The 22,115-nt window shown below is 45.7% G+C and overlaps 1 pseudogene; it reads left to right on the top strand.

Moving 5' to 3' along the window:
* The first annotated feature begins 819 nt into the window (after positions 1-819).
* The window catches only part of LOC123142624 (uncharacterized), a 153,368-nt pseudogene continuing 132,072 nt past the window's right edge, over positions 820-22,115 (top strand).

The raw sequence follows: 22,115 nt of genomic DNA, 5'->3' as shown, positions 1-22,115 counted from the left end.
AGGAGAATACTGTTAGGATTGTGTGTCCTTTGGTTTAAATACCAAGACGCTCCAACCAGATGTACAATTGTCACAGCAGTTGGAACTGGTCTACCAAATCACTTTCTTTGCAATCTCTTCAACCGCTTCAAAAGGCTCGACAACGAAAATGTTCAGCAAACTTTCGGTCGCCTCATTGACATCTCCAATGAGCTTCAAGCACTTGGTGCCACTAACATCATCGACCATGAGGTGGTGAAGAAACTGCTGAGATCACTCGATTCCTCATTCGATACACTGGCACTGATGATTTAAGAACGTGGAGACTACAAGTCACTAGATCCAGCTGGTATCCTAGAGAGACTGAATACACATGAGTTCCAACAAGATGAGAAGAGAGACCTCTACGGGCCAAGCTATGGAAGATCACGTACGCTAAAGACCAAGGCAATTTCCTCCTCTGAAGAGGAAGATTCTGACAGTAGCCTTAGTGATCCTAAGGAACTAAGCCAGGAGCTAGCAATGCTCGTGAGAAAATTTTAGAAGTTCTCAAGGCATGGCCATTTTGGAAAATCTTCAAGAGGTGATGACATCAGATCAGATTCCTCATTCTACGACAACAAGAAGAGGACTTGCCACAAATGCAAGAAGTCTGGGCACTTCATTGCTGATTGTCCTTAGTGGGTGAAGGAATCAAAGAAGAAAAAGTACAAGGATGGCAGTTCAGATGACTCGAAGAAAAAGAAGAAATCTTCAAGGTCCTCATCATCAAAATCCTCAAAGTCTTCATCTCATAAGAAGAGCAGTTCTAGAAAGGTTCATGCATTCATTGGCACGAAAATGGACTCTGAAGCTGAATCTGAGGAAAATGAGGAGTCGGACTCAGGTGTGGCAAGCCTAGCTTTCACTACTGCTTTCGTTAGCAAGTCCATCTTCAACACTGAAGAAAATGATGACTCCAACACTGCTGACAATGGCAATGATGACTTCGCTCCCACCTATTGCTTCATAGCAAAAGGTGCCAAGGTACTCAAATATCTCTCCTCTGAATTGAGTGAAGATGAATCTGATGAAAACCTCAAACCCAGCTATTCCAAGCTTGCTAATATTTCCACTAAACAACAAAAAGCTTTTGAAAGGGTTCAAAATCTGCTAGACAAAAGCGATGAACTGTTGGGTGAGGAAATGGATCAAACTCAAACTATGACTGATGATCTTAAACGACTTCAGTCCAAGTTTGATAACCTTCAAGGTCGTCATGAAACACTCTTAGTCGATCACGAGAAACTTTCTTATTAATTTCTTCAAAGAAAGCAAGATCTTGAGAAACTAAGGGTCAGTCATGAAGATCTTCAAAGGGAAAATGATTCTTTACTTTTTCAACAGATCAGTACCGCTCAAGAAGAATTTATTGCACCTTGTCTGAAATGCATCGAATGTGAATCTGCTAATTCTTCACCTAAAAGTTCAAATGCTTCTATTGTTGTAACTTCTTCAATTGTCTCGGTGGTTACAAATTCCTCATCTGAGGATACCACAAGTATCACTGACGAAAATGCAGGGTTGAAGGAATTGTATGTGATAGGAATGTACAAAAGTCTCAAAGGGCATCAGGCTCTTTGTGATGTGCTCAAAAAGCAGATCTTGAACAGGAACCCTAGGAAGGAGGGTATTGCCTTTGTGAGGAAACTCAATGCGGATGGGACCTACTGGAAACCTGAGCAGTATCCCACAACCTCATGGGTTGCTACAAAAGGACCTCCCGTAGATCCTTCTACTTTATCTGGCTTTACATGTGAATCTTCATGTTCATCTAATGAGTCATTTGACTCCAATTATAAGTTGTTCAAAAATCAGAATGGTGAAGTATTTGCTAGATATGTTGGAACTAACTGTAGGAACGGTTCCCCTATGAAGAAAATCTGGGTTCCCAAAAGGTGCCTTGAAATTCTTCAGGTGAATGTCCTCATGACACCACCTGTGAAGAATAGGAACCCCAGATCAAATTCTTCATATGGATCAAAGTCTTCATATGGATCCAAATCCTCATATGAACATCATCGTGCTAATGCTTCTGTTTCGCAGGGAAAATCTAAGAGTTGTGTGTATGTGCATTATAATCATTATGTTCATAAGTCCTTGAAGAATTTCTCTGCTTATTCATATGCATACTCTAACCCCTCTCCTGTGAAACAAGTGCGCTGGCTTCAATGCCACCATTCTCATATGGAGCTCGCAGAATGATGAACTCTTTGCCACCCCTCCAAATGTGGGTGGTGAAAAAAAAGAACTAATCTATTATGCAGGGTCAGGTCTCCAGACGAACTTCAACGTCTGAAGAATTTACTCGAGACCCGAGAATGCTTGAAAGGACGCAAGCTAATCATGAAGAAATGAATGACTCATTTCTCACGTCCTTATACTGCTATGTTTACCGCACTACTTGATGAAATTATATTTGATGAATTTGATGTCATATTCTTCACTATGAAGTATATGACTTCGTAAGATGCACCAATTCATCTGCAGGATGAATCTCTCAAAGCTACTGAGTGGGTCCTTGACAGTGGATGTACAAACCACATGACTGGTGACAAGAACTTACTGATAGACTCTACTCTATCTCCATCACATCTAAAGCATATTAATTACCTACGCTGACAAATGAAAAAAAGCAAGGTATTGGGTCCAGGTAGGGTTGCAATCTCAAAGGATCAACACATGGACAAAGTCATGCTTGTCGAGTCCCTCAGATTCAACCTCATGTCTTGTCTCAATGCTTTGTGATCTTGATATGGTTATCGTCTTTGGCAAATATTGCTGCATAGTACTCATAGAATCTGACAATTCCAAAGTCTTTGAAGGCTTTAGGAGAGGAGACTTGTATATTGTTGATTTCTCTACAGGACCACAGTCTGCCACATGTCTACTTGCAAAAGCTTCAGAACGCTGGCTATGGCATCGACGACTAGGTCATGCTGGGATGAGTAACTTGCACACTTTGGCGAAGATCGAAGAAGCACGTCATTGGCATCGAGGGTGTCAAATTCCTCAAAGACCATCTTTTCTGGGCTTGTGAGGCTGGAAAGACGACCAGATCCAAGCATCCATCGAAGACTATCATGACTACCACTCATCCGTTTGAATTTCTTCACATGGACCTCTTTGGCCCCACTCATTATGCCACACTAAAAAATTCAGCATCTCTATATGGCTTTGTTATTATTGATGATTATTCTCGTTACACCTGGGTGCATATCATCACTTACAAAACTGAAGTGCAGGAAGTCTTCAAACAATTTTCCTCAAGGGCCTCGACGAATTTTGGTGTGAAGATCAAGCATATCCAGAGTGACAATGGGACCGAGTTCAAGAATACTAGTCTTGATGACTATTGAAAGGATCGATATCGTTGACTAGAGGGGGGGGTGAATAGGAAACTAACAATTTTTAACTTTTCTTTACCAATTTAAACTTTGCATCAAAGTAGGTTGTCTAGATATGCAACTAGGTGAGCAACTTATATGATGCAACAACAACAAGCACACAAGCAAGCAAGGGATATAACACAAATAATCTTGCATAAGTAAAGGCACGAGATAACCAAGAGTGGAGCCGGTGAAGACGAGGATGTGTTACCAAAGTTCCTTCCTTTTGAGGGGAAGTACGTCTCCGTTGGAGCGGTGTGGAGGCACAATGCTCCCCAAGAAGCCACTAGGGCCACCGTATTCTCCTCACGCCCTCACACAATGCGAGATGTCGTGATTCCACTATTGGTGCCCTTGGAGGCGGCGACCGGACCTTTAGAAACAAGGTTGGGGCAATCTCCACAACTTAATTGGAGGATCCCAACGACACCACGAAGCTTCACCACAATGGAATATGGCTCCACGGTGACCTCCACCGTCTAGGGTGCTCAAACACCCAAGAGTAACAAGATCCGCAAGGGATTAGTGGGGGAATCAAATTTCTCTTGGTGGAAGTGTAGATCGGGGCCTTCTCAATCAATCCCTAAAGAATCAACAAGTTTGATTGGCTAGGGAGAGAGATTGGGCGAAAATGGAGCTTGGAGCAACAAAGGAGCTTGGGGATGGAAGAGGTGGTCAACTCGGAGAAGAAGACACGCCTTATATAGTGGAAGAACAAATCCAACCGTTATCCACCGACTCAGCCTGTGAGACACGGTACTACCGCACCGGAGGCGCGGTACTACCGCGAGGGCACACGGTACTACCGCACGGAACTGCGGTAGTACCGCCCATGCAGCAGTATCCAAACTAGCCCTGATGCGATGAAGCAGAGGGCGGTAGAACCGCTGGCGCGGTACTACCGCTCCCCCTTGCGGTACTACCGCAAGGCAGGGATAGACTAGATTTGGGAAGGCACGGACATATAAAAATACATCCGTGGCAACTTCCGCTAAGTTGGGATCTATGCAAAAATGCGACACGGTAGTACTGCAAGCCAGGAGCGGTACTACCGCGCGGGTAGGAAGTAAAAAATTACATCTGCCCCTACTGCCGCGCATGTTGCTGAGCCTGGCCAGAGCGCACGGTACTACCGCTCCATGGGTGCGGTACTACCGTGGGCACTTGCGGTACTACCGCGCCAGAGGCCGATACTACTGCAAGGGCCTGCGGTACTACCGCTCTGAGGAGCAGTACTACCGCATGCCCCAGTTCAGCAACATGACATTTTGCATAGACAAGGAAAGACGGAGGACGCTCCAAAGGGCCAAAGGAAAGATGGTGCAAAAGGAGTAGACGTGTACGTGATGATTCCACTCAAACCTTTCCAAAGCGGACCCCCTCTTAATAGTACGACTTTCCTACGACTCAAATCCACCGAAAAGAAACGTAGAGAAACGCCGTCTTCAATAGTCTTCGAGGGGCACCAAATCGTCTTGTGCCTAGTCATGATATGTCTGAAATACTCAATGCACACGATTAGTCCGCAAAAGCATTGTCATCAATCACCAAAACAACTAAGGGATAAAGATGCCCTTACAATCTCCCCCTTTTTGGTGGATTGATGACAATACGGGATTTGCACAAAGGGAGATAACATAGAGCATGAGCAACCCCACATCTCTAAAATATAGACGGGCCCCCCCTAGATATGTGCTGTCTAGAGAAGTGCTTTGGACTGCACGGCACACATACTAGGATCAACACTCCCCCTATATTTTATAGACAAGGCATATCTTGCAACAATAAGGCTAACACTAAGCAAGATAATAACTAAAAGCATAAAGTAAAGATCACAAGATAGCATAGGCTCAATAAGGTACGCTAGAGTGCATATGTCTTACACCATATGATAGAAAGGTCTCACAAGCACAAACCAAACCAAAGCAAACGAAGTTCAACGAAACGAAAGCAAAGCGACACGATGAAACACGGCACACGACTCACAAATCCTACACTCTCTCCCCCTTTGGCATCGAGACACCAAAAAGGCAGAGAGGACACCTACGACACATGTGGTGGCTCAAGCTAAAGTGATCACTCGTCATGCTCCTCGTCGGTCTCAGCAGCTGGGATGGGCTCCTCCTCAGAATTAGCCCACTTGTAGCCCTGTTTTGCCATCCATGCAGCCTCTGGAGTGATGTGCTTCTCGGATCCGCTAGAAATGTCCTCTCCAAAAGTCCTCAAGATCCTCTTGTCGCGGCGGCGACTCTCCTTGGAGGCAACGTGAGTCCGGTACTGCCCCTTTGCTTGCATGCAGAACAAGGCCTTCATCTTGGCCTTCAGATTCTTAGCCCATGAGGGCTCAGTAGAGGGAGGAGCATACCCAGCAGAGCTGTCCTCATCTGCGTCCTCCTCCTCAATCTCCTCCTCATCAACATCCATCCTAGCAGCCTCAGCCTCAGCACGAGTAGTAGTGTTAGCCCACTGAGGCTTGATGCGGAGCTTGATGGGGTCGTGACGGATCCAGTCAGGGGCAACGAACTCCTCATTGGGATAGAGCTTCTCCCACGTCTTCGTGATCAAGAGAAACAGACAAGGACCATAGATGGGTACCTTATGGTTGAACACCGCAAACCGAAGCTCGCACCACATGATGTGTGAGGCGTCAAGTGGTTGAGTCTGAGTGAGACGCGCCTCCTCACATATGAGCATCATATCCACAAGATAGGCATGCACCTTGTCCTTGTCCCCAATGCATGGAAAGAGAGAGTTGCGGAAGATCCGGTGCATAATGTCAAGGAATGGGTTCAGCACCCACGCCTTCTTGCCACTGGGAAGAGTCTTCTCAACATAGAATTGCTGAAGCTTGTTCTTGTTGGCGGACTCGGCGTTGGCATGAGGGCGGACACCAACGGGCATGTTGGGCCCCTCATCAGGCACCTGCAGCAGAGCCATGAAGTCCTTCCACTTAGCAGTCATCTGTTGTCCATTGGTCATCCAGGTCATGGACCGTTCCTCATCAGTGTGAAAGTGGACCGAGGCAAAGAACTGGGCCATGATCTGAGGGTCATAATCTAGATGGAAAGAGATCACATCCTCAATGCCAAACTGCTCCATGAGGTCCAAAGCCTCACCAAAGTAGGCACGGTGCTTATCCTCCCTCATGTGATTCATGTCAATCCAGTGCACGTCCACATATATGTTCTGCTTGGCCTTGTTCACATCCAGATAAATGAGATTCTGCTGCTTGGTCCAGAACAGATCATTCCCTCTAAAGTTGGCACGAGGATTCACATAAGGGTTGATCCTTCGAGTGACAAACTCAGCCAGTGGTATCTCCTCGATGCCCATGGAGGGCTCCTTGTTCTTGGTGGCGGTGGTCTTGGTCCTGCGTTGGGGGGCATTGGAGCCCTCTGGAGCTTCATCTTGGTTGCGCAGACGCTTGGAGCCCGTGTCACGGCCGGGATTGGAACGGCGTGCAGGGGCACCGGAGCCACCACCTATGACACATAACACGCAAGAGAAGCAAGAAGGATCAATGCAAAGACCACATCAAAACAGGTGAAACAAGTAGAACTAGCATTGGGAAAGTGCTACTTGAGAGATTTGATACCCACGGTAGTACCGTAGGTAGGCGCGGAACTAAAATTTTAGTGCCGCTCCTAGTCAAGGTAGTACCGCGCCAGGATGGCACGGTAGTACTGCGCCTTGGAGCGGAAGTAAAATTTTAGTGCCGCGCACCGCGCGGTAGTACTGCCCCTGAGGAGCGGTAGTACCGCACGGTTGGAGCGGAAGTACCGCACGTGGCTAGATCCAAACCACAAATGGATCTGAGCACAACTGCGACAACGAAGCGGTACTACGGTTGATCAAATCTACCAAGGAGCAACATACCAAGTACCATTTCTACGCATTACTACTGTCCTACATCCTACTCTTGCAAAGATTTGGCCTAAAATCTCGAGAACAACATGCGTCTCCCCAAAAACCTAGAAATGAAAGAACAAACCAAAGAGAGAGGGATTTGGGGAGAAACTTTGTTCCATGGCAAGAGGATGTGTTGGGGAACGATCCCACCGGACGGAATGCGAGGAAAGCGGCCGGAGACGGAGATCCGGCGAGGTTCTCCGGCGCCGTTCTTGGGCAGGAGAGAGAGAGAGAGACGGCATGGGGAAAAGGAGTTGAATGGGTATGGGGGAGTTGGAACTCCCCCTGCCCGCTCTTAACCCCCACGCGCTCTCGACTGCGCGGTAGTACCGCGTGTCATCGCGGTAGTACCGCCTGGGCGGAAGTACCGCATCGAGGGCGGTAGTACCGCTCCCCCAGCGGCAGTAACAAATTACTGCCGTGCTGGGTGCGGTAGTACCGTGCGCAGTTCCCGCGGTAGTACCATGGTGAGCCACGGTAGTACCGTAGAACCAAGAAGATGCATGTTTCAAAAAAGAGAAGAAAAGGGGCCTTTGCAAAGCAACCTTCCAGCGAACGGACACACCAAAGAGCTGACCCACGAGACAACACACACATGCTCGGCACGAAGAAAGGGAGGCAAGAGGCAAGACGGACTAAACACGCAACTCAACCTCTCCAAAGAGAGGGCGGTGGCCGGAGCCACCTATGTTTGAGTCAATTGGTATGGCACCGCGAAGAATTATCCTTGGGCCCATGACCAAAACTCGTCTTTGAGGCACAAGTACCAACAACAATGGCTAATGTGAAAGAGTTGATCAATTTATGCATAATGGGGGGAGGGAGAGTTCATTAAGAGAACAACACTCCCCCTATGTCCATGCTTACACCTAAACAAGATAACAAGTTGAGTATGGTGGGGCGTGCATGGGTTCAAGTAACATTGCTCGAATCAATGATATTTAGCTCATGCCTTAACTCGCGAAATCTTGCTTCATCCAAGGGCTTCGTGAAAATATCTGAAAGGTTGTCATGAGTGTTGACATAGTTGAGCTCGATCTCCCCTCGCCTAATGTGATCCCGGATGAAGTGATACCGAATCTCAATATGCTTCATCTTGAAGTGTTGAACCGGGTTGAGAGAAATCTTGATGGCACTTTCATTATCACACCAAAGAGGCACTTTGTCACAAATGACACCATAATCCTTTAAAGTTTGCCTCATCCAAAGAAGTTGTGCACAACAACTATCGGCGGCCACATACTCCACTTCGGTGGACGAGAGAGACACACAACTTTGCTTCTTGGAAGACCAACTCACCAAAGAGCAACCAAGAAATTGGCACCCTCCGGAAGTGGACTTCCTATCCACTTTGTCTCCCGCCCAATCGGAGTCCGAATACCCTACAAGCTTGAAGTTTGATCCTCTTGGATACCATAAGCCAAAGTTTGGGGTATGAGCCAAATATCGAAAGATTCGCTTGACCGCCACAAAGTGGCTTTCCTTAGGTGCGGCTTGAAACCGTGCACAAATTCCCACACTCAACATGATATCCGGTCTAGATGCACAAAGGTAAAGCAAGGAGCCAATCATGGAGCGATATACCTTTTGATCCACCGCTTTACCATTGGGATCTATGTCAAGTTGGCATTTGACGGGCATTGGAGTGGAAGCCGGCTTGACATCACTTAGCTTGAATCTCTTGAGCATGTCTTGAGTATATTTGGCTTGGTTGATGAAGGTTCCTTCTCTTCTTTGCTTGACTTCGAACCCGAGAAAGAACTTCAACTCTCCCATCGAAGACATCTTGAACTTTGAGGTCATGAGAGCGGCAAATTCCTCATTGAAAGCTTTGTTAGGGGAACCAAAGATAATATCATCAACATATAGTTGGCACACAAACAACTCCCCTTTGACCTTCTTAGTAAAAAGAGTGGGGTCGATTTTCCCAATTTCAAATCCACGATCTTGCAACAACTCGGTAAGGTGGTCATACCACGCACGTGGGGCTTGTTTAAGGCCATAGAGTGCCTTATCGAGTTGGTACACATGATCGGGAAATAGGGATCCTCGAACCCGGGGGTTGCTTGACATACACCAACTCATTAATAGGACCATTAAGAAAAGCACTCTTCACATCCATTTGTTGCAACTTAAAGTTATGATGTGAAGCATAAGCAATCAACATACGAATGGACTCAAGGCGAGCAACGGGAGCAAAGGTTTCACCGTAGTCGATACCCTCGACTTGGGAGTAGCCCTGTGCTACCAAGCGAGCCTTGTTGCGAATGATAATTCCATGAGCATCTTGCTTGTTCTTGAATATCCACTTGGTTCCAATGACATTATGGTTCCCCGTTGGCCTTGGCACCAATCTCCACACCTTGTTGTGCTCGAAGTTGTTGAGTTCTTCATGCATGGCATTAAGCCAATCCGGATCCTCGAGCGCCTCATAGACCTTTTGGGGTTCAACCCAAGAGAGACAAACGCCTGATGTTCACAATAGTTTGCCAATTGTCTACGAGTGCTTACCCCCTTTCGAATGCTTCCAAGCACATTTGTCATGAGATGACCCTTGGTAGAGAGCTTGGATGCAATCTTGGCGGCACGACGCTCCAATTCCTCCTCGGAGTGAGTTGAGGAGCGGTCACTTGATCATCTTGAGCGTCGTCTTGAGCTTGTTCTTGATCTTGAGCTTGCTCTTAATCTTGAACTTGCTCGGAGGAGAGAACTTGACCTTGGGCATCACTTGGTGATTCAACACCATCTTGAGATTGATCTTGCCCTTGGTCTTGTTCATGAGGTTGAGGGCCTTCACTTTGTTCTTCGGAAGCGTGTGGGCCTTGGGTTGGTGATGGCTCCACATGAGTGGAGCATTGTCCTTCTCCTTCGGCCACAAGGGGTTCCTCAATGGGTAGGATAAAACCAACTCCCATTCTTCTTATGGCTTGGGGAGGAATTTCATCACCTACATCACAAGTGCCACTTTGCTCCACTTGGGAGCCGTTATTCTCATCAAACTCCACGTTACACGTCTCCTCAATAAGTCCCGTGGACTTATTGAGGACACGGTAAGCATGAGAGTTTGTAGCATAACCAACAAATATGCCCTCTTGAGCTCTAGCCTCAAATTTAGACAAACGAACACCTTTCTTGAGAATGAAACACTTACACCCGAACACCCGGAAGTACTTGAGGTTGGGCTTGTTACCGGTGAGTATCTCATATGGAGTCTTGTTCAAGCCTTTGCGGAGGTAGAGCCAGTTGGATGCATGACACGCGGTGTTGATGGCTTCGGCCCAAAAGTTGTATGGAGACTTGAACTCCGCCATCATGGTCCTTGCCGCATCCATCAACGTCCGGTTCTTCCTCTCCGCTACACCATTTTGTTGAGGGGTGTATGGTGCGGAATATTGATGCTTGATCCCCTCATCACTAAGAAACTCATCCAAGGTGTAGTTCTTGAACTCGGTGCCGTTGTCACTTCTTATTGTCAAGATCTTTGCATTGTGTTGACGTTGGGCTTCATTTGCAAAGTCAATGACGGTTTGTTGGGTCTCGCTCTTCCTCTTGAAGAAATATACCCAAGTGTATCTTGAATAATCATCCACAATCACCAAGCAATACTTTCTACCCCCAAGACTATCAAAGGATGGAGGCCCAAAGAGATCCAAGTGAAGGAGCTCCAAAGGCCTCTTCGAGTAAATGATAGTCGTGGGAGGGTGAGCCTTTTCATGTAGCTTTCCTTCGATACAAGCACTGCAAGCACGATCTTTAGCAAAACTAACATTTGTTAGTCCACGGACATGGTCCCCCTTGAGAAGACTTTGCAAAGATCTCATATTGACATGGGCTAAACGGCGATGCCAAAGCCATCCCACGTCAACTTTAGCCATTAGGCATGTCGCGGTCTTAGTGGGTCGCTCCGAAAAGTTAATCACATAGAGACCGTTCTCGACATGCCCAACAAAGGCTACTTTAAGAGTCTTGCTCCACAAGAGGGCCACGGTATCAACATCAAAGAAAGTGGCAAAGCCCATGAGTGCAAGTTGACGAACGGAAAGTAAATTGTATGCAAGGGACTCAACAAGCATGACCTTCTCGATCGTGAGATCATGAGAAATGACAACCTTGCCAAGTCCCAATACCTTAGAGGACGAGGCATCACCCCACTCGACATTGGTGGGCATAGATGGAATCTTGTGAACGTCCACCACCAAGTCCTTGCTTCCGGTCATATGATTAGTGGCTCCACTATCGAGCAACCATGATCCCCCACCGGAAGCAAACACCTACAAGAGATCAATGCTTGGTTTTAGGTACCCATTTTGTAATGGGTCCTTTGATGTTAGTAACAAGGGTCTTAGGAACCCAAATAGACCATTCAATGTACTCATAAGAAGAACCAACAAATTTGGCATAAACATGTCCATCACTAGCACGGCATAACACATAAGAAGGGTTAAAGTCACCGGCTTTGTTGGGAGGGGTAGCATTGCCCTTCTTGGCATCACTACCCTTCACATTGTTCTTCTTCTTCTTCTTCTTAGAAGCACCCTCTCCCTCCTTCACAAAAGTTTGCTTGAGAGGGGGAGGTCGTTTGGCCTTGTCATCCTTCTTCTTGTTCTTGGACTTGGGTGTGAACCCAATTCCTTCCTTGGCCACAACTTCCTTTTGATTGCTCAAAAGGTCGTTGAGGTTCTTCTCACCTTGTATGCACGACACAAGGCCTTTCTCAAGTTGCTTCTTCAACTTTGCATTCTCCTCAACAAGATGCACATGCTCACAACATGGGTTAGTAGCATTTGCATTATCAATTAAGACCATATGAGGAAAGGTGGCTTTCTCCTTGGTTAGCTTTACTTGGAGTTGATCATGAGACTCTTTGAGGCTAGCATGAGCACCCTTCAAGAACTTGTGAGCCTTTTCAAGTAAATCAAACTCCTCTTTGAGCCTAGCAAGATCAACCCCAAGCTTGGCCTTCTCGGAGTTTAGCACACGAGATACAACAAGAGCATGATCAAGATCTTTCTTTAATTTAGCGTGGTCATCGTTGTATGACTCCTCAAGAGCCAAACGAAGACCTCGCTCTTCCTCAAGAGCATTGGAAAGATCCGAAATCTCATCGGCATAGTCACGACTATGCCCCTCCATCTTAGAGATGGTATCTTCGTGAGCCTCGATCATGTCATTGGCTTCACCAAGTTGTTCCAAGAGAGCAACGAAGTGCTTCTTGGATTTACCCTTGAGTTTACTCATAAAAGACTCAAATTCATTCTCCTCCACATTGGACCCCTCATGTTCATCAATGCAATCCATCAAGGAAGGATTATTAATGATGGTAGTTTTGATGTTGGGAGTTACCTTGTTGGTGGCTTTAGCCATGAGGCACTTGGCGGTGATGTTCTCATTGGGTGAGTCGAAGAGAGACACCCGTGGAGTTGTCGCAATGGCAACGGAGGCCATGGCAACCGACTCACCGTCTTCATCATCATCATCATCCTCATGGTACTATTCTTGTGCCACCAACCCCTTGGGAGGAGTCTTCTTGGTGAAGTTGCTCTTGTTGGGGAAAGACTTGGCCTTGTCCTTTTGGATGGGCTTGCCACCATTGTCTTCCCTCTTCTCATAAGGACATTCCACAACAAAGTGGCTCACATTGCCACAATTATAGCAAGTCCTCACTCGTTGCTTGACCTTCGCGCCACTTGAGTTGTTCTTGTTGAAGTTGGGCCTTGTGTTCTTCTTGCTCCAAAATTGCCTTGAAGCAAGAGCCATGTGTTCATGATAAGCATACTTTGTATCTTCGGGATTGCTCTCCTCTTCTTCCTCTTCGTCCTCTTCTTCCACACTAACCTTGGCCTTCAAGGCAAGGTTGGGCTTCTTTGCTCTTTGAGAACGTAACACTGCATTGTCGGCGGTCTTGTCCAAGTTGCTCATAGCCACAAACTCATCCAACACTTCACTTGAGGATAAGGTGTGGAAGTCCGGCCTTTGATGAATGACGGAGGACATAGCCTTGTGGTAAGGCATCATGGCCTTGAGGAATTTGCGCTTGATCCAATTTTCATCCGTATCCTTGCTCCCATGATCTCGAAGTGAGACCGCGAAAGTAGTTAATCTCCGATAAAGCTCATGAGGTTCTTCATCTTCTTTCATTGCAAACTCATCGGCTTCGTCTTGCACCACTTCATAGTTGGAGCGTTGAATGCTTGCGCTTCCCCTGTAGAGGGAAACAACATGGCGCCAAGCATCCTTGGCCACGGTGAAGGGCCGGAGATGAGCAAGTTCTTCGGATGGAATTGCATCTTGGATGATGAAGAGAGCATTCTCATTGAACTGATTATCCGCGGCCTCTCTAGGAGTGAAGTTGCTTCGGTCATGCGGATAGAAACCTTCTTCAATGATTCTCCAAAGATTAGTATTAACATGGTTTAAATGACGCTTAAAGCGATAAACCCAAGAATCAAAGTCCTCATTTTTCACAATCTTAGGGGGAGGACCGGCATGATTCAAATGAGTGGAAGGAATCGGTCCACCATAAGAAAGCGGAGGTTCCACATGGGCAAAGATGTCGTTGCCATTTTTACCACTAGAAGAAGGAGCCTTTTCACTAGTAGCTCCCCCTAGTCGGAATTAGCATCTGTCACCTTGTTAGAGGGATCACCCACTTTCATTGGTGCGGTGGATAATTTAAGGCCTTCTAAGAATTTGTTAAACATGCTTTCAACCTCGGTCGTCATGGAGGTTTTCAATGTGTCCAAAGCCACATTGAATTCCTCACGAGAGACCGCGGTTCCCCCATCGGCCGTAGACGAGAACGGATTCACACTGGAGTGCTCCTCCCCACCGTCTACGGTGTAAACCATACTCTTCGGACGACAAAGTCCTTAATAGAGAGACGAGGCTTTGATACCAATTGAAAGGATCGATATAGTTGACTAGAGGGGGGGGGGTGAATAGGCAACTAACAATTTTTAACTTTTCTTTACCAATTTAAACTTTGCATCAAAGTAGGTTGTCTAGATATGCAACTAGGTGAGCAACCTATATGATGCAACAACAACAAGCACACAAGCAAGCAAGGGATATAACACAAATAAGCTTGCACAAGTAAAGGCACGAGATAACCAAGAGTGGAGCCGGTGAAGACGAGGCTGTGTTACCGAAGTTCCTTCCTTTCGAGGGAAGTACGTCTCCGTTGGAGCGGTGTGGAGGCACAATGCTCCCCAAGAAGCCACTAGGGCCACCGTATTCTCCTCACGCCCTCACACAATGCGAGATGCCGTGATTCCACTATTGGTGCCCTTGGAGGCGGCGACCGGACCTTTACAAACAAGGTTGGGGAAATCTCCACAACTTAATTGGAGGCTCCCAACGACACCACGAAGCTTCACCACAATGGAATATGGCTCCGCGGTGACCTCAACCGTCTAGGGTGCTCAAACACCCAAGAGTAACAAGATCTGCAAGGGATTAGTGGGGGAATCAAATTTCTCCTGGTGGAAGTGTAGATCGGGGCCTTTTCAATCAATCCCTCAAGAATCAACAAGTTTGATTGGCTGGGGAGAGAGATCGGGCGAAAATGGAGCTTGGAGCAACAAAGGAGCTTGGGGATGGAAGAGGTGGTCAACTCGGAGAAGAAGACACACCTTATATAGTGCAAGAACAAATCCAACCGTTATCCACCAACTCAGCCTGCGAGACACGGTACTACCGCACCGAAGGCGTGGTACTACCGCGAGGGCACACGGTAATACCGCACGTAACTGCGGTAGTACCGCCCATGCAGCAGTATCCAAACTAGCCCTGATGCGATGAAGCAGAGGGCGGTAGAACCGCTGGCACGGTACTACCGCTCCCCCTTGCGGTACTACCGCAAGGCAGGGATAGACTAGATTTGGGAAGGCACGGACATATAAAAATACATCCGTGGCAACTTCCGCTAAGTTGGGATCTATGCAAAAATGCGACACGGTAGTACTGCAAGCCAGGAGCGGTACTACCGGGCGGGGCGCGGATGTAAAAAATTACATCCGCCCCTACTGCCACGCATGCTGCTGAGCCTGGCCAGAGCGCACGGTACTACCGCTCCATGGGTGCGGTACTACCGTGGGCACTTGCGGTACTACCGCGCCAGAGGCCGGTACTACCGCAAGGGCCTGCAGTACTACCGCTCCGAGGAGTAGTACTACCGCATGCCCCAGTTCAGCAACATGACATTTTGCATAGACAAGGAAAGATGGAGGACGCTCCAAAGGGCCAAAGGAAAGATGGTGCAAAAGCAGTAGACGTGTACGTGATGATTCCACCCAAACCTTTCCAAAGCGGACCCCCTCTTAATAGTACGGCTTTCCTAGGACTCAAATTCACCGAAAAGAAACGTAGAGAAACGCCATCTTCAATAGTCTTCGAGGGGCACCAAATCGTCTTGTGCCTAGTCATGATATGTCTGAAATACTCAATGCACACGATTAGTCCGCAAAAGCATTGTCATCAATCACCAAAACAACTAAGGGATAAAGATGCCCTTACAACTATCTTGATGAACTTGGTATTACTCATGATTTACCTGCCCCATACACTCCTTAGCAGAATGGCATTGTGGAGGCAAGAACAAGACTCTTGTTGAGATGGCTCGCAGTATGCTTGATGAATACAAGATGCCTCGTCACTTCTGGCCTGAGGCTACTGATGCCGCGTGCCACATCATCAATAGGGTATATCTTCACAATTTCTTCAAGAAAACTTCATATGAGCTCCTCACTGACAAGAAACCCAATGTGAGTTATCTCAAAGTCTTCGGTGCTAAATGTTGGATTAGAGATCCTCATCACAATTCTAAATTTGCATAGAAAGCACATGAGGGTTTTATGCTTGGTTACGGAAAAAACTCGCACACCTACAGAGTCCTCAACACCTATCACCACAAGGTTGTTGAAACTGTAGATGTGCGGTTAGATGAGACTAATGGCTCGCAAAGAGAGCACCTACCTCCTGTGCTAGATGAAGTACCTCCTGAAGAATACATTAAGCTCAAGGCTACTGAGGATGTCATACCCACTGAAGAACCTGCTGAAGAAGTTATTCCAGACCATGAAGAAAATCATACTGGTGCTTCTGAGGAAAATGGTGCTGAAGAAAATGCCCAGCCAATCAAAGTCGTCAAGCTGCTCATCCTCGTGTGGCAAATGAAGTGCAGATTGACAAAATCCTCAACAACATCAATGCACCGGGTCTTCTCACATGCTCAAAAGCTTCACATTTGTCTAACTATTGTGGGCACTTCGCTTTTGTCTCAATGACAGAGGCCACCAAAGTTGATGAGGCATTTTTGGAGCCTGAGTGGATTCAGGCAATGCAAGAGGAATTGCATCAATTCAAGCTCAACAATGTGTGGGAGCTTGTAAATCGACTAGATCCTCGCAAGCACAATGTCATAGGTACCAAGTGGATCTACCGCAACAAGCAAGACGAAAATGACCAAGTGGTGAGGAATAAGGATCGTCTTGTAGCTCAGGGCTACACACAGGTTGAAGGAATTGACTTCGATGAAACTTTGCACCTGCTGCTAGACTTGAAGCTATTCGCATATTGCTTGCTTATGCTAACCATCATAATATCATCTTATATCAAATGGATGTGAAAATTGCATCCCTCAATGGTAAGCTTGAGGAAGAAGTATATGTTGCTCAACCCCTAGGTTTTGAAGATCCTAAGCATCCTCACAAAGTCTTCAGACTCAACAAGGCCCTCTATGGCCTCAAGTGGGCCCCTCGAGCGTGGTATCATACACTGAAGGAATTCCTCATGAAGAAAGGCTTCAAACCCGGTTCACTTGACCCAACTCTTTTCATAAAAACTTATGATGATGAATTATTCGTGTGCAAAACTTATGTGGATGATATTATCATTGGCTGTACTGACACACGTTACAGTGACGAATTTGCCTATATGATGAGTGAAGAATATCAAATGTCTATGATGAGAGAATTGAAATTCTTCTTAGGTATCCAAATTCATCAACAACGCAATGGCATTTTCATATCTCAAGAGAAATACCTCAAAGATGTACTAAGGAAATTCGGCATGCAAGATTGCAAAGGCGTAAAAAACCCTATGCCCACAAATGGCCATCTATGCACTAATCAAAATGGTAAAGACTTCGATCAAAAGGTATACCGCTCCATGATTGGCTCTTTATTGTATCCATCTAGGCCAGATATTATGCTTAGTGTTTGAATGTGTGCCTGATTTCAAGCTACACCGAAGGAATCACACCACAAGGTTGTGAAACATATTCTTCGATATCTGGCTCACACTCCAACACTTGGATTATGGTATCCCTAGGGCTTGGCTTTTGATCTCATCGGATATTCTGACTCTGACTATGCTGGTGATCGAGTGGATCGCAAGTCAACATCAGGCACATGCCATTTCCTCGGACAATCCTTAGTATGTTGGTTTTTAAAGAAGTAGAACTACATATCACTCTCTACTACTGAAGCTGAGTACATTGCTGCTGGTTCTTGCTGTGCTCAATTGCTGTGGATGAAGCAAACCCTCAAGGACTTTGGCATCAACATGAAGAATGTGCCTGTCTACTGTGATAATGAGAGTGCCATCAAGATTGCTCATAACCCATTTCAACACTCGAAGACAAAGCACATCCAGATTCATCATCATTTTCTTCGCGATCATGTGTTGAAGGGCAACATCTCCATCGACCACGTGAAGACTAAAGAATAGCTAGCGGATATCTTCACAAAGCCCTTGGATGAAAAGAGATTTTGCAAGTTGTGGTGTGAGCTAAATATCTTAGAATCTTCAAATGTTCTTTGAAAGGACACGCATCCTATCACTTATGCAAAATTGATGACTTAGATGTGCAACACACGAAGTAACGTTTTTCTTCAATCAATGAAGACTAACCCTCTAAGTGTGAAGAAATTAATGAAGATTTTGTTTCTCAGAGCCCTACAATAATTGTACGTGGTGTCTGAAATCATAATTCTTATACGGTGGGTCACGCCACCAACTCAAGTTGAAAATCTTAAAATTTGAGTTTTTCTTCATTTTGCAAATTCTTCAATTTTGAAATTCCTCAAGTTTGCAATTTCCTCAAAATTTTCGACTGGTGTTTTTCATTGACTATACACACACACACACACACACATACACACATATATATATTTGAGTTTTCAATGTCCTCAACAGCATTCACTTATTGCTAATTCTTCAAGTTGATTTTCATCTAAGTGAATGTAATCGGACCCGTTCCCCCTCTGTGCTAAACTCAACCCAGTTTGTTCACAAATTCTTCATGTGCGTTCTTTTTTAAACCCGTTCAAAGTCTTCACTATGTCCTTGACAGCTGAAGAATTTGCGAACAAAACTTTAAAAATGTCACATCTGAATTTTTGGTTGTTGTCGATCAAACCGTTCCACTTCCCACGATGGATTAAAATACTCACCCATGATCCCCCATGATCTCCACCTTCAGTATGTGGGTGACACATGTCAATAGGATAGCAAGGTTTAGGGGCATGTTCGTCCAAAATCTTCGGGCAAGCAGTTTTTCACCGCGGCTATAAATACCCCTCACCCTCATCAGACTTCATTTACTCCTATGACCTCAACTCCCCTCACTCGAGCTCTCAGACCTAGCGTCGCCGCTATACTCCATCGTCGCTGGTGAGGAAGATCTTCACTGCCTCAACCTCGTCGCAGTAGTACTCGCGCCGGCCGCGGAAATCTTCACTCCGCCGCGGCCTTAGCTATCTTCCGCCGCTGAGTTAGGGCGTAGGAGATCTGAACTGACGAACTTCTCCATCTCAACTCCCAGTTCATCGTGTTCTTTGTCGAGGGTAATTAAAATCTGATTTTACTACCCTACTTTGATTTTTATGATTTTCACAAAATCTTCAAAAGGTGTTTATTCTTCAACAATCCACTCCTTAAACATCCCAATGCTTCTTTCCCTTAATTTGTTTCTCTAAGCTCTGATTCCTCAAGATTCCTCAACTGTGTGGATTTTCTAATCTTTACAACTCTGGAACTTGAGTCAAGAACGCTTAGTGAAATTCCTCAAGACATCTATGGTCAAATTCCTGAACTTGATACTTTTTGAAAAATTTCTAAGAACACATATGACCTCTCCAAATTCTTCGCACCTATACTATGTTCACAGGTACAAAATGTCTGCAGATGAATTACTAGGTTCTCATCAACTTAACTCATTTGTAGTGTTTCTAGAAGAAAAAAATGCATACTTCCTCAAAAACATCAAAAGTTCAAAGTCCTCAAGTGAAGAAAATGGCAGATGGAAAAAGACCTCATAAAGGAGGAAAGAGGCCAGAGACAAACACTGCATTTGAAATCCCTGAGGATATCTATCATGAATATTGGACACCTGATGAACTCATGGCAAAGAGACCAAGACTCGGCGCAAAGTGCGCATACAGAGGATTGAGAGAAGATGGGCAAAGGAATGGAGGGAATACCACTATGTTACTCCAAAGTAAATGAATAAATTTGCGGTGAATCCTCCTTGCCCTAGACCTCCTCTAGCTGCTAGTCAACGAGCTGCCCCACAAGCATCAAACGTGGCGAGGAATTTCCAAAGGAATCGGCCAAGCACCAAGCTAAGCTTCAGAAAGTTGCTGCAGAAGTAGTGAGGAAATTCAATGTGGATTCTCAAGCTGCTGCTGCTGAGACCTCTGCTAGTAAGCCAAAGAAGGCTATGCTGAAGAAATTTGTTGTGAAGCCAAGTTCCTCAACAACAATGCCCTCATGGCCAAGTCCTCAACAGCAAAGTCCTCAAGGCAAATTCCTCAGGCAACTTCCTCAAGGGCAACCCGATTCCCTTAGTTGCTGCCACCAAATCCTCAACACCTGTAAACCTTGCAACGCGTCGGCGGACTGTAGGATTCTCAATTGCATCAAGAGCTTATGCTAGTTCCTCAGCTCAACCACAATCCTCAGGTAGTCCAACTATACTGAAGGTCAAGTCCACTGTTGGACGTGGAAAGAGGCCAAGTCCTCATAAGAAGCAAGTGGCATTCCAAGTTCCATCTGATGATGAAGAACTTGCTGAAATCATCAGGGACAGACAAGAAAGGGCTACTAGAGCTAAAGGCAACACTGTGCCTCTTATGTTGGATCCGAAGAAGACCGTGGACTTTATTGATCTATGGCACAAGGATCCCAACACTCCACTGCCCGACCTGAATCTGACTCCTAGTCAAAGTCACATGCTGAATGCCTTCATAGGCGAAGAGAAATGGAAATTCAAGAAGGCCAGGCGCGTCAAGAAGGACCAATAAATTTTCCCATAAAAGAAAGAAAGATTTCCGAGGAACAACGTTCTTACACTGGTCCCTGAAGAACTTGTCACTGTTCAGAAGGAGATCAGAGACCTTAGTGATGAATTTGACAGATATTATGCAGATTGGCTTGGTGCCAAGGTTAGATTTGTCAAGATTGCTAAGAACCTCAAGGCAAATGTTGCAGCACCGTCGCAATAACAACTTCCTCAGGCGAAAGCATCTGCTCAGCCTACTGATGAAAATCAGGCTGCTGAAGAAGCTACCAGGGCAGCTGAAGAAATTCCTGCTCCTGAAGACAATGGTAGGGCAACCATCAATGTCACGCCTGAAGAACAACCCAGGCCAGTTGAAGAATTTGCTGTACCTGAAGAAACTGCTCCGACTTCATCTGCTCCTCCTGCAAACTCTTCAAAGGTGAAGAAAATCATATTTGCTTCTGCGTCAGAAGTGAAGAAAACGAAAGCTGCGGAGAAGGAAGCCGCGAAGAAAAGGAAAGCATCAAACTCTGCAGAGTCCTCAGCTCCCAAGAAAGTGAGTACTTTGACGAGCTCTTTCAATGAACCAATTGATGAAGTTCTGATTTCAATGGTACCATCAAAGGAACTAGTCCCGTTTGGTGAAGAGTATGTCATCCCTGATGATGACATTGATGAACATAATCCTTCTGCTGCTTCCTCAGAGCAGTTGGATGAAGAAATTGAAGTGGAAGATGTTATTTCCACACCATTGGTATCATTCCCTGTGCCTCAGTTCATTGCTGAAGAGGCGGGCGTTGAAGACATTGAAGAAGAGATGGACATTGGATCTACAACCCCTATGCTGAATGATGATTATTGGGAAAATATTCACCCCAACTCTCTGTCACAGCCTGATTTTTGGCCCTTTCTTTTGATTTTGATTTTCCGAGATTTTTGCTCCAGTTTTGTTTTTTCGTGGCTATGTGGTCTGGAAACTGAAGAAGACGACCTCTTCTTTCTTTCCAGAGTGGCTTGTCATCCCCAAACCCTTCCCAAGACCTCGCCATTTTCATCCTAGCCCAACCCCAATATTCTTTTGCTAGGGAATATTCCTTTTTCTATTAAAGGAATAACCCCATTTGCCCTAGGTTGTGAAGCAACCTATATTTCCATCACTCCTAAAATTCCCAAATAATTCTAATAAATTGTTTGGGTCATATCTTCCTCAAATATGGCAAAATATTTTATTTGTCAGGTTCCTCATGATGCTCAATTAATTCCTTTCCTATTTTGTCCTGGCTGGCAGTTTGTGAAGCAAGTGCCATTTACCTTTGCCCAATTGACCTCAAACTTTTTGGACACCTTTTCATGCCCATATAATTCCCTCATGCCAAAATTAAACTCCATTTGCCTAGTAAATATTTATGAGCAATTTTTCAAAGTTCCCGTCTGAGGGAATTCATTGTGAAGGAAATACTAGCTAGGTTAATCCAATTGAGTTGAATTTTTCATGGCCCTTCATATCCCAAATCATC

This window comes from Triticum aestivum, chromosome 6D (assembly GCF_018294505.1).
Source record: "Triticum aestivum cultivar Chinese Spring chromosome 6D, IWGSC CS RefSeq v2.1, whole genome shotgun sequence".
In the NCBI taxonomy this organism is placed as follows: Eukaryota; Viridiplantae; Streptophyta; class Magnoliopsida; order Poales; family Poaceae; genus Triticum; species Triticum aestivum.
This window is presented reverse-complemented; position numbering and strand designations above follow the sequence as displayed.